Raw genomic sequence first — 12,912 nt, forward strand, 5'->3', positions numbered from 1 at the left:
AATACACAATTATTAAATATATATACTTCCACTTCAGTACCATAGTACCTGTAAATCTAATTTAGTGCTCTGTTGTTCACAGCCTTGCACAGTCCTGGATTTGCTATGGCCATCCTTCCATTTTCCCCCAGGGCTGGGATATTGTTATGTGGGACCTACCTGCTCCAGTGAGGAAGGAGACATGCTGGGCCAGGCTGCAGTTCCCCTTCGTTCTCCTGACTTGTGGCTTTCCTGATTCTCCTAGGAAAGCATCATCACAGAGCAGAGCTTTTGTGTATGTAGCCACAGGATACCAGAAAGGAAAGGCATAGGGAAAAGGCTGTTGCAGGGAAGGGATTGTTCTGTGTCCCAGCTGGAGGCAAAGAGAGGAAGAAGTTACTGCACGCTCCTGTAGCTTGAGGAGTTGCTTGTTCAGCCCCCACTGACCTTGGACCACCTGGGCATGAAGGTTGCTAAGAGAAGAGGAGAAGGCCCCAGCTAGTCATGCTCTTTAGAAAAATATTGTGCACTGTTGAGCAAAAACTCTGTATGAGCACTGCAGTGTGGGACAGGTTCTTGGAAGAGTTTCCTGCGGAAAATTTGATTGCTAGTGCACACTGTCTTCCGTCCAAAGTATCCATGGCAATATAAAATATGTTGTAGGTTTAGAATGGAGAGAGAAGTTGAGGCTGGAGTGAAGACAGTTTAAACAGGAAACCCACATTTCAAAATGCTGTATATGTAAAACTGCTTTTTCACTTTCACAGAGGCTGCTGTTGTTTAGCTTGCCTTCTTATTATTTGCTTTCATAATAGCCTATATATTTACAAAGGATCAGTCTACATACAAGCCTCATTTAATGTCCATTTGCTACCATTTGCACCACATTACAAACTCATTTAAAAAGTGAATGTGAAAACAAATGTGAGCCCTATGGAAAGCCTCACTGAGCCTGTGTGTGATTGCAGCCGTATGTAACAGCTCATAAATGGTACTACAGCACAGGAGCTTGTCATTTCCTTAACCAGATTGCAGCATCTGTATTTCTCTTGCTCTTTTACTGGTGCTGTTAAGCCAGAGGATTCTTTCTAGAGCAGTCATCCTAAAAGCCAAATAGCTCCTCTGGAACAGTTCACAATGTTGTCATCTTTAAAATATGCCATTGTGCTGTAAAGAGCTCTTAAGAGCTGCTGCATTCTGGCTTGTGCACTACACCGAGATATAGAGGAAAATCAAAATCAGGATCTCCAAAATGGTTGCACTGGCAGGTGAGCTGCAGTAGCAAACACAGAAGTTGAGCAAATAAGGAGTTCATATGTTCCCAGCCAGCACACTTGAACCCACCAAGTCCTAGTCTGTCTGCATCTCCAGGTACATTCACTAGCTGTGTCAGCCCCTCGAGCTCCATTTCGCTACAGTCAGGTATGTGCTTCTTGAGGACTGAAAATAATACTAGCTCTTCTGCACATATGAGTGAATATGAAATGCAGCAAAGTTCCTGAGTTCAGAGACCCAGCCAAGCTGCCAAGGGTTACAGCCTTTCTTCAAGGTTGTTCACTTTAAATACAGGAACTTTGCAAAGGAAGCGTCAACTGCCTTGCAAACAAGGAGCCCCAGAACACAGGTGTCAAAAGCAGCCTTCCATTTAAAAAGCATTGCTTCCTTTTGGAATCATCATTCCAGATTTGTTTAATTCTTGAATTTGGCTCATAAAATGTGAGCTCTGAGAGGCACCCATGCGGCTGAGCAGCACTGGCTCACCTCGAGCAACAAAAATTGTGAAGAAAAAGAAGGACTCGGGCAAAGCTGATCCAGCAGTTAAATGTGGGAGACCTGCCTACTGTTAACATGTGTGTTGATCACTAGAAACAGTCATCTGGAAAACAAAAAACAAAACTGAGACAACAACTGCTGCAACTAAATGAAATTAAACACTCATTCTCTGGTATGCAGCTTAGCCACAGTGCTTGTGTGAATCTCCATGTACGCATTCTCTACTACTTATACAACAGATATGAAACACATCCAAAGTGTCTAAAGTGTGCAGAAGTACTCCTACCAGCTCCATTCAATTAAGACTCGAAGTGCTGGGTGAACAACATATTTCCACAGTCAAATTAGGGATAATAAGCGTAACACTGTCTTTACTCTTGGGCATGATGCCCTGTGAGCATCAAGTGCTCAATGCCCAAGACTGTCAAATGGGTTTAATGGCAGATGCTTGCAGTTATCAGGAATCCTCCCATCAAGCAACCTGCTAAGTTTTCATCTGATACTTTTGTTGTATCCATAGACAAAATGCAAAGTCAGTTTTGTGGTTTTATGCCTGAATGCAAGTTCTCTATTTTGCAGTCTTTTGTGTTGGGCTCTTTATTCTCCAGTCAGAAACTTCAGTATGCCCAGTCCTGACAGAGAATGCAGGCAAGACTCACACTGCCTTCAATATAAAATATGATTTAATGCTTATAAAACCTGTAGAAAAACAAATGCATTTCCAGTTATAAAAAGAATCATGGAGGGAAACTCCCTTTCATTTCAATTCCTGTTCATAGATGAGCATGTAAAATAATCTCTGATTGACTGCAAAACATAGAAAGGCAAAAAAGAGTTCTGCCAGAGGATAATATTATACACAAATTTCCACTAAGTATTTGCATGAGGTCTTTCACATAATAGGCTTTAATATGGTTAGGAAAAGTCATACATCTTTCATTTTCAGTCTGTTGTCTGAATTGTCTTCTCTTTTGTTCTTGTTGCTCTGAAATTTTTTAAATGGTAATGTCTTCTCATCTGTCACACACTGATGGTGAACCTTGAGATGGTTCAATTTTGTTGTTTTTATGAAAATGTGTCTGTAGTTTCTGACATTTTACAGGAGTTGTATCTTCACCTCTTCCAGTGATCGGGATGAAAAATATGGTAACTGGGCTGTCTTATGGGAATTACCGTGCTGCTAAAATAAGCTGAAAGAAAATAGTGATGATTTCTTACATTGCTTCCCAGTTGTTTTGAGGTGGCTGAAAATATTTGTGGGTGAGGGGAACATGTAATGGTTGGCTGAACTTCTTTAAACTTTAGTCTGGTGGTGTTCTGAGGTTAATGATAAGGATTAGGCCAGTTCTTGTGTTATTCAAATAATTTTGCCTGTCCTTATTACTGCTCTTGAAGCAGATGCTTTAGTGTGATATGATGACTGTCCAAAATTATTTCAGGATAACAAAGATTTAGTTCTTTGTGGAAGCAGACAAAAAGATAAGCATTTGATGTTTGGAAGTGTGATTCTTTTCTAGAACAATTTCATTTGAAAGTAGGACACTACTTTTTCAAAAGATGAATTAGTTTATAATGAGAAAGATAATACCCCATGAGCCAAACTGATGTCAAGTGTTGCATTAGAGATCCAAGAGTCACAACTCTGAGACAGAACAGATAATCCTGGGATATGAGAAAACAGAGCTGGAACAGAGTATGGCACCCTATGGGAGTGCTCACAGCTATTTGTGAGCCAAAGAAATACACATATTTAAACCCTTCTTGCTTTTTTTCTGCATTTTGTTTGCTACTCTTGCTAAATCAACTCCATTGCAAAACATCCCTTGCCTCCTGCTTGATTAAACAAGACAGGCGGTCTGATATCAGTTTTTCAAAGCGTTGTAGCCACAGTGAACAAATATGGGCAACTGGTTTTAGAAATTGTGATTGTGAAGATGCAAGCGTCTCCAAACTTGAAAAGTGAACAGGAAGAGAATAGTTATTGAAAATAAATTAATGAACAGTGTAGCATTATTGTGCTTTATTGTTAAGATCAGTGGGACATTTTAACAAACTTATTTTAGAAACTTTTTTCAGACCATGGACAATGTTCTGAATTTTAAATGGCATCTGCTTTGCACAGCATGGTTGCAGGTTAAAATGAAAGGTTTTTGCAGTTTTTATGATAAGTTCTAGTGTTCTTTATTCATTTCGTCATATTAAACTTTGCAAATGTAGGAGACCTGATCCAGCAAATATTTCATCTTACAAGCAGCTTGACGTAAGTGACTGTGTCCGGTTCTCCCATACATTTAGCAGTGTTGATACTCAGGCTCCTCTGAATAAATGATTTTAAAAGGTGGGCACAGAAAAGGTCTTCAAACTAAATACATTTTGGGTGAGAAAATGCAAAAAGAAGAACTTGTACTTACAGCTCACAGTAAAAAAAAAAAGAAAAGACAGCACAGTTACTCTTTGGAGGCATACTCGTGGCTGTATTAACAACATTTGAGACAGCTAACACATGTTTAATATCTTAAAAAATCTGAGCAGTCTTCCTGCTTTTTCTGCCAGAGGGAATGACATAACAGGAACTATCTACATAGCTTTCCATTTTAAAGCTAATTTCCATTCTCTTTGTTTATGGTTAAGGTCACACACTCTGGAAGTCACCAAAATAGTAAAATTACATTAATCTGTAAATCAAAATACTTCTGTCTCAGGATGAATTATTTGTAGCTCTCTTTACCATTGTCAACCTCCTGTTTGCAAGGGACACTTATTCCTTCTTCCCAGTCCCCTCTGCCTCTCACCCAGATCACACAATTAATCTGTGAACTCCAGCAAACAAGGACAAGGAGCGAGTACCATCCAAACATCCCATCATCAGTAGCAGTCATCTTAAAGAAATAACATGCTGTTGGACTGAATGTGTATAGCCTACCTAAGGATGGCTGGCTGCTCTCCAGAGCACTTGTGCTTAAAAAAAAAAAGGAAAAAGCCTTTAATCAGATTTGGAGAATTGAGAGAAGAAAGGGGAGACTATTAGGATAGAGCTAGTGCAAGAAGAAAGTTGCTTCAGAGCTGAATAGATGCAGAGACAAATAAGCCACCAAATGTGCATGAAAGGGTCTTCACTGTAAGTGAGAGTTGTGGGGTGTGTGGAAGCACTGCCACCAAAAACCAGAAAAAAATGTGATAATAGGCAAAAACTAATGTATGATTTCTTAGCAAAGTACACCAGGAGTGAAAGTTGAAGCTGTGCAGGGTCTACATACAAACTTCTCAAAATAATGGAAAAGAAATATTAAAGTCTTGTTTTGCATAATGATAGTGAAAAGTGCTGTAGTTTTTGGATTTACATTTTCACACCTCACTGGATCAAGCTAGCAAACTTTGGGTTATGAGCAACATCGAAGCACATGACTGAAAAGTGGGAGGAAAGGTTAAAAATCAGTTATTAGCACAGGGGATTTAGAAGGACCGTTTCATAAAGGAAGTTGGAAGCTTCTATTGTTCACATGTGCATGTATATGCTTCTGCAGGGTTGTTCTGAAACACCCATCTAGGCTTCTGAACTGAGGATTACAACGTGTACTTGTCAGTGATGTTGTAGTGACTATTAAATTAAGCAATTACTTTTTGACAGACTTTGCCCTCTCATGGCACTGTTCGCCTATGTAATGTTGTAATTAATATTGTCTGAATCCTTGACTGAGATGCTTAGAGAAAGACTACTTCTGTAGGGCTTGGGCTGAGCTTAATGCAGTGGTTTCCCATGCACCTAGGCATCTGTGGGCTACTGAAGAGATAATAATAACATGAATGGAAACCTGCACTAATGTCTAACCCTCTTCCCCCCACCAAGCTCCCCCTGAATCTTACCAATATGAAGACCTGTCATCTGCCTTTATCTCTGATTTCTTAGACATCTTTAAAGTGCTTGAAGAACAAAATCAAACCACAGAGTGACTTGAAATGTCAGTTCTGTGTAGATAATACATCTTGAAATGCAGAAAAAGGAATTAAAGGAAAGCATCTGTATCTACATGTATTTTGGGGATACAAAAGGAAAGAAATTCCACAGGGTTGCAGAGCAAATGATTGTATAACCAGGAGCAGCTGATTTATGCTAAAAAACAATATTTCAGCTGTTTGTTAGGAAAGCTTTTTGCCAGTGATGATTCTGGGGCTTTAAAATAGTTTTTGGTGAGAATAAATGCTGGCCTTGGATGTTCAATTCCAGAAACAAGGAAAGGGTGAGCTCTTCACTTAGCCTTTGTCCTTGCTCTCTGAAAAGCCCCTTCCCTCTGGGTAAAGGAGAAGGCTTGGAAGGGCCCAAGGGGGTAATGGCCAGGTAAGAGCGAGGTGAGAAAAAGAGATATCATCCCTGAGCCACAGTACTGCAGGGGTTCCTGGTAGGGTTGGAGTTTTGTGTTGCTGAAAAGATTTTCTCTGGAAAAAAAGGTTTCTGCTGAAAAAAATGTGTCTTGATCTAACTCACAATAATTTCTGATATGACACATTCTCAATCTGCCTGTCGGTGCCAAAGTGTTCTCATTGTTGACGCTGCTGCCTGATGAGTCCCAAAGTACTTAACATGATTTATAGCTATTTAGATATTATAGTTGCTGGCTTCTCTGTAGTTCTTTCCCTTGAAGCTTCCTTCACTGAGAGGGAAAGACTCCCACTGTGATTCCAGGGCCTGTACGTCTGACCTCCATGCCATGCAGATTTGTGGAATTTATGCTAGAGATATATAGATAAACACTGGAGCTTTTGTAGAGAGGTGTCATGTCTCATAAATGTGTTAAAACGCTCTGAAGGAGTCTGTAAGGTCATGTTTTAAGATTCCCTGGTTATCAGCAAAGAATATTGCATTTTCAAAAGTCATTCAACAGAGGCTCACAAAAGACTCCTGGAAATCAAGCTGCTGCTGGATAGGGACGGCCTTTTTGTGTTTTAGGAGCTGACTACTAGGAAATCAGATGTTCCAAATGTTTGGAAAAGGCTGACATTTCATATGGAGTTTCTCCATAATCTGTCTTGGGACCACTCAGGTTCTGGAATGATGTGGGAAATGAGGTAAACAGTGAGAAAAGATGCTCACAGAAGAACCTTGCGATATCACATTACCAGTTTATAGCAGCTGGGTGGGAAAGATCAGCAGGAATATCATTTGCTCTGTTTCTTTTATTCTTTCTGAAATATCTGCTATTGGCTACTGTCACAGCTATTGAACTAAGTGACCTTTTGACCCAGCAGTCATGTTCATCTGAGTTGGACAATCTAGAAATGTGTGGCCTTTGTAGTGTATGGTTGACGGTTTTGATTCAGTGTGATCCTGAGGTACAAAGCCCTTTCACTTAAAAGGTCTTCATGGAGATTTCCCTGTCCTGTCTGACTATCCTTAACCTTGTTCCCATTACCAGTTTCTTATACTTTTTATTCCTGGGGCAGTATTTTCCTTCTTCCAGCTGGTTTTATCCATTCCAAAACACGGAATAAATATTTAAATGGAAAAGGGAAAAAAAAGAACAATCTTCTATGACAGGGGAAAGGAACTTTTTTACTTGCCAAGAGTTGAATAGTTCCTTTCAAATACATTTAACAAGCCTCCCACTTTAGTTTTACACAGGAATAATGCAAATATATATGTATGTGCCTGTGTATGTACATATAGATGTATAAAATGGTGGCAGACCATATAAAATGATACCATGGTTCATATCTGCTGTCCTGGTTGCACGTAAGCCACTTTTGTTCTAGGATATTACACAATGAATATTATATAGGAGTTCCTTGAGTGTCCCAAGGTTGTTGTTTTCTTCTGTTCCCTTGGGACAGTGACATTTCACAAAGCTCTCAAGGCTCTCAGGAGGTAGCCAAATCTGGACTGATCCAGGCTGTTCACTGATCTCAGTAGTAGTGAATTGTTAATAGGAATGCTTGTCCACTACTCATGTTGATTCACCAGTGGGGAAAAACTAAGTTGAAAGAGCAGGTGTTTCCACCTCCCTTTTTTCTGTATCAGCCCTTCTTCAGAGGGTCCTGATGAGGTAGATACAGGAGAAATAGGTGGAAAGAATAGGCAGAAAAGAACCTCTGAGGGTTGCAGTCTTGTCCATTGCAACAAAGCAGCACTGATTTCAATTTACCTTCACCTATAAACTGTTATATATTTTAGGGTGCAAGAGATGTTAAACAGCCTTTGCAGCTCTCCTTGTGTTTGAAGCAGCAGCCTCCAGCAAAGAGCAAGAGGCAGCTGAGTTGTACTTCAGCCATCCTCATTTAATCTGCTATTGCATGTGAGCTGACATCCCAATCTCACTGAGGTAATTCCACATACAATGCATTCCTGAGCTTTCTGAAGAGCTGTAGTCTCCTCACTTTCAGCACATTATTTGTTTCTTGCTGTCTTTAGGAAAGTGAAAGTATGAAATAAAGCTATCCCTGCCTCAGGCTAGAAGAAGCCCACTGACTTTCAATCATTTTAACAGTCAATTACAGTAAAGAATATTTGTTTTGCTCCTTCTCCATATCATCACACATAGATCATTCATTGTGGACTTACAGAAATTGCACACACGAGTCTCAGCTTAGCCATTAATGTCACATAATAAGCCATCTATAGCTTGTTCTTAAATGAATATTCAGATAACAGAAAGTGAGCACTGTTAATATGTCTTCAGGTCTGATTCAGGGCTTGTGAGATAGATTACATGTAGAAAGGCTTGTAACTTGAATACGAGCCAGTTGTCACATGAATAATGATATCAGACTTCAGCCTTTGTAAACAAAACCATATCAGTGGATTCTGCTTTGATTTTGTTGTAATTGGTTTTAAACAAATCTCCTGTAACTGTTTAGCATCTGGTGGCAGAACTGAAAGGTATTGATGTTAATAATGAAATAAACGACTGCTGCCAGATTCTGATAAACTACACTGTACCTCACTCCACTGGAGTCACTTAAGGAACAAGGTGCTATTTAAACAAAACAAGAGCTGAAGGATCTGGTCCAAAGTATTTAAAATTTATATTTACACTGTCCAGCCCCTAGAAAATCTCTGATATAAAAACTTTGCATAGTAAAAGCCAAGTTTATGCACAAATAAATTGTGTTCTGGAAGACATGAAGAGAAAAAAATGTACCCAGTATTTTTTTCAGACCAAATTACATCTTCTATGAAAACAACCCTTGAAGATTCCTCTCAAAGAAACTAGTTAGTACAGTTGATCAGCATGTAGTGATTGTTGCTTTGGTAAATGGTGCCAAGATTTGTTTGTACTTTATTTTGGATACTGTCTTTTTTAATAATGTGAAGATCTAATCAAGTCACCCTCTTTAATAAATTCCTCCATTTATAGAATCATAGAAAATTTTGGGTTGGAAGGGACCTTAAAGTTCCAACCTCCCTGCCATTGGCAGGGACACCTTCCACTAGACCAGGTTGCTCAAAGCCCCATCAAGCCTGGCCTTGAGCACTGTCAGGGATGGAGCAGCCACAACTTCTCTGGAAAACCTGTTCCAATGTCTCACCACCCTCATAGTGAAGAGCTTCTTCCTTATATCTAATCTAAACCTACTCTCTTTCAGCTTAAAGCCATTCCCCCTTGTCCTATCCTAAGTTGGGTTCAAACTTTAACAGGAGAAGATTAGGTTAGATATAAGGAAGAAATTCTTTACTGTGAGGGTGGTGAGGCACTGGAATGGGTTGCCCAGGGAGGCTGTGAATGCTCCATCCCTGGCAGTGTTCAAGGCCAGGTTGGACAGAGCTTTGGGTGAGATGGTTTAGTGTGAGGTGTCCCTGCCCATGGCAGGGGGTTGGAACTAGATGATCTTAAGGTCCTTTCCAACCCTAACTATTCCATGATTCTATGATTCTGTCCCTACAGGCCCTTGCAAAAAGCTGCTCTCCAGATTTCTCTTTGGCTCCTTTAGGCACTGGAAGCTCCTCTGGGGACTCCCTGAGTTCTTCTTCCTTTGGAAAAGTTATCTACATCAACAATTACCAATGAGTACCAACCACAAGCAGAAAAAGAAAAAAAAGACAGAACAAACTACACTCTGATTAGTAAAAGGGTCATTCTTACTCCCTATTCATCTTGATAATTTCTGGTGCTATGCAAATAGCAACAGGCATTATCATGATTCATGTGGAAGAAGTTATCAGCTGAACACTGGCTCTGGAGAAATTCTTCCTGAATATAAGTGACATAATTGGAGGTAATGAACAGCAGAAATACAAAGGCATTCAGTTTCTGGTTCTATAGTGAACACTCCATCTGCAATATTGCAAATGCACATGTGCATCGATACAAATACCTGATGTGATCAGACAAGTCTAGCAATGTAAATATAAGCTTTCATTCATCCTCTTACTTTCTCATGGCACTGCTGGTCTCAGTCCAGCTGAGGTTAAAGATGTGTGTAGTTTTCAGCACATCTGTAGCTCCATTGCAGTTCTTTGAGGGTAAGTCACAACTTGAAGTTGTTTTTCCACATGTGCTGTAAATAGTATTGAAGTAAGATGAAAACAAATGATTCATATAAAAGTTTTGTGTGTTTCTCATTTTAGTCCACCATACTATTAAATATCAGTACAGAGGCCTCTTTCTTCCACTTCCCACCCACCTCTGCAGTTGATGACTGTGTGACTTTAAGTGAGCATTGATGGAGGACACAGTACAAAGTCGTTAGCAGTCTGTAAATGGAAATGACAGCTTTATTTTACAGCAACATCCCTGTGGCTCCTTGAAGAGGTAGATACACTCAATACCTGTGGACCTGAAAATCTACTGAAAATGTGGAGTGGGACAATGGGACCACTCAACAGAATACCCTGCCTGTTGCTCAGAGGTCAGGGTGCATGTTCTGAATGCCATTGACAAATGAAACTGATATGTTGACCAACTCGACAGCAATTTTCTTCTTTAAATCATAATGACTTTTAAACAGTAATATATATGCTAGGTCTCTGACAGTATCTGTTAGCCCTGGTTTCTTTTGGTTATTTCACATAGTTATAGAATGGACATGTAAATAATATTAGTAGTGATGCTAGTATATGCAAATTTGGTCCTATGAAACCTCAACATTGTCAGAGACAGAATCTGGTGCATTTAGACCTCATCTAGTTAGGAAATTGATGTTGTAAGTTGTGAATCACAGCCTGCATCTGCAGTTCATATTCTCCTTATGCCGTAACAGAACCTGGTTGCAGCATTCTAGCTTCAAGCAATCTGGAAGTATTTTAGGAAGATCACAGCATAAAACATGGCTGTCAAATGGTAGGATTTTCAACAGTTTGCTGCCAGCAAGGTCTGTGTTTTCTGTTGTCAAAATGCTGCAGTGTAACAGGGCTGACCATATGAGATGTCAGAATATTAGGTGAGTTGAACAAGGGCTAAATAGAGTTTCAAATACAACAGAAGGTCAGGCAAGGTTTTGATATATATGATCTTTTTGGATCCAGTGTCTTCAGAACTGAAATGTGGTAGAACATTTTTAGTCAGGATGGGTAATGCAAAATACTGGATGTAACTCCATGGAGCTGCATGTTGGCTAGTGTAGCATGGACTGAGGAGGTCAAAGTTGGAAGACTATACTCCTTCCTGAGTAGCAAAGTGATGGCAAATATTTGAAGACAGTGCCTGCTAAGTCTAACAGCTTTGTCACTAGGTTTTTTGCAGGTCTTGACACTTGCAGCCAGTGTTAATCAGATGGACAGGGTAAGTCAGACATTTATCAAGAGAAACTATGAGATAGACCAGATATGGACTATATTCCATTGAGAAACTAAACTTGAAGTACAGGAGAAATTACAACAGCAAAACGTTCGACTGTAAATGCCACTTAAGACAGCATTACTGCTGAATCAGGTTTCGAGTTATTTTCAAGGTCAGAAAAGTCCTAAGAATTAATGTGCAAACAGATGTCATCAAGTCAGATGATTTACAAGCTCAAGTTTCAGGCAGATCACTGATATACATGTTTAAAAGGGTTGGCACTATTTCAGAGCCATGGGGTAGTCCTTGGAGCTTAGGATCGCAGAGTGCCATTCATGAAGACTTCTGAGCAGTGCCTGAAAAAATAAGCCTGAGATTTAGGTGAACTATTTTAGGCAGCCTCACTAGAGAATCAGTGTGCTGTGCCATGTTTGCAGGCTGAAATCAGAAGCTGGACAGTATTGCATTTTACCTTTTTCACTAGTTTTCAGTGTGGGCTGTTGGTGGAAGAGCTTGGTCATACATACTCCAATCACAGCAAAAATCGTCTAGCTCTGCAACAGGGAAGATGCATATGTTGACAAGATCTTGAAGGATGAGACAGATCCATGCTTTGCAGCAAACAACAAGCAATGTTACAGCATGGTAATTACCTGTGTGGCATAGATGCTACCTGGTTTTTACAAGCTGGTTATCCTGTGTTTAGCAATTTGGGTCTGAGTGCAAGGACCAAAATATTTCAGGAACTGCCTTGCAGATGTAGCAGTTTTTGAGTCCTTGCATGTTTTCATCTACTCATTACTGCATGTAATACTAATTTATAGACTAACTAGATGGGATCTTGAGCTAAGATTTAGAGGATGCACCAGTAATCTGTACTAGTAAACTTTTTCTGTGGCCTCTTGATGACCAGAAGTTAATGCCCTCTATAGGACTTGTATAGCATTTCTGGTCTGGTTACCAGAGTCCCACAAGGAGAATCTCGACGTGTTCATTTTGCTAAAAATAAATGTCATGAGTATGCACAGGGAGAGAGCTGAAGGTAAACAAAATACCAGGGCCAGCATTCATTTTAATTATGTTTACTTTTCCCCATATGGAAAGAGGTAGCACTCACCATCTATTTAAGTCACTTACTAACTGCATAATTAATATAGCTAGGTTAACCTTGACTGTGAATTTCCTTTGGAAACTGGGTGCCAAAGTGTTTGAAGTTCTTTTGTTCCCATCTGAATAGCCCTGTAGAGGGAGTGCTTCCAACTTATTTAATGAGATGATCGGTCCTTTCAATTTATTCTAATTTATTTTATAAACAGAGAATACAGTACAGACTAGACTGATCTGGGATTGTACCAAGTAAGAGGATACCATTTGCATGTAAAAGGATTTTATCTTCTAAACTCTTTTCTTGAGTCCACTTATTCCTTAAGAATTTAGTCCTGTCAGAATG

Source organism: Melopsittacus undulatus, chromosome 1 (genome assembly GCF_012275295.1).
Source record: "Melopsittacus undulatus isolate bMelUnd1 chromosome 1, bMelUnd1.mat.Z, whole genome shotgun sequence".
In the NCBI taxonomy this organism is placed as follows: domain Eukaryota; kingdom Metazoa; phylum Chordata; class Aves; order Psittaciformes; family Psittaculidae; genus Melopsittacus; species Melopsittacus undulatus.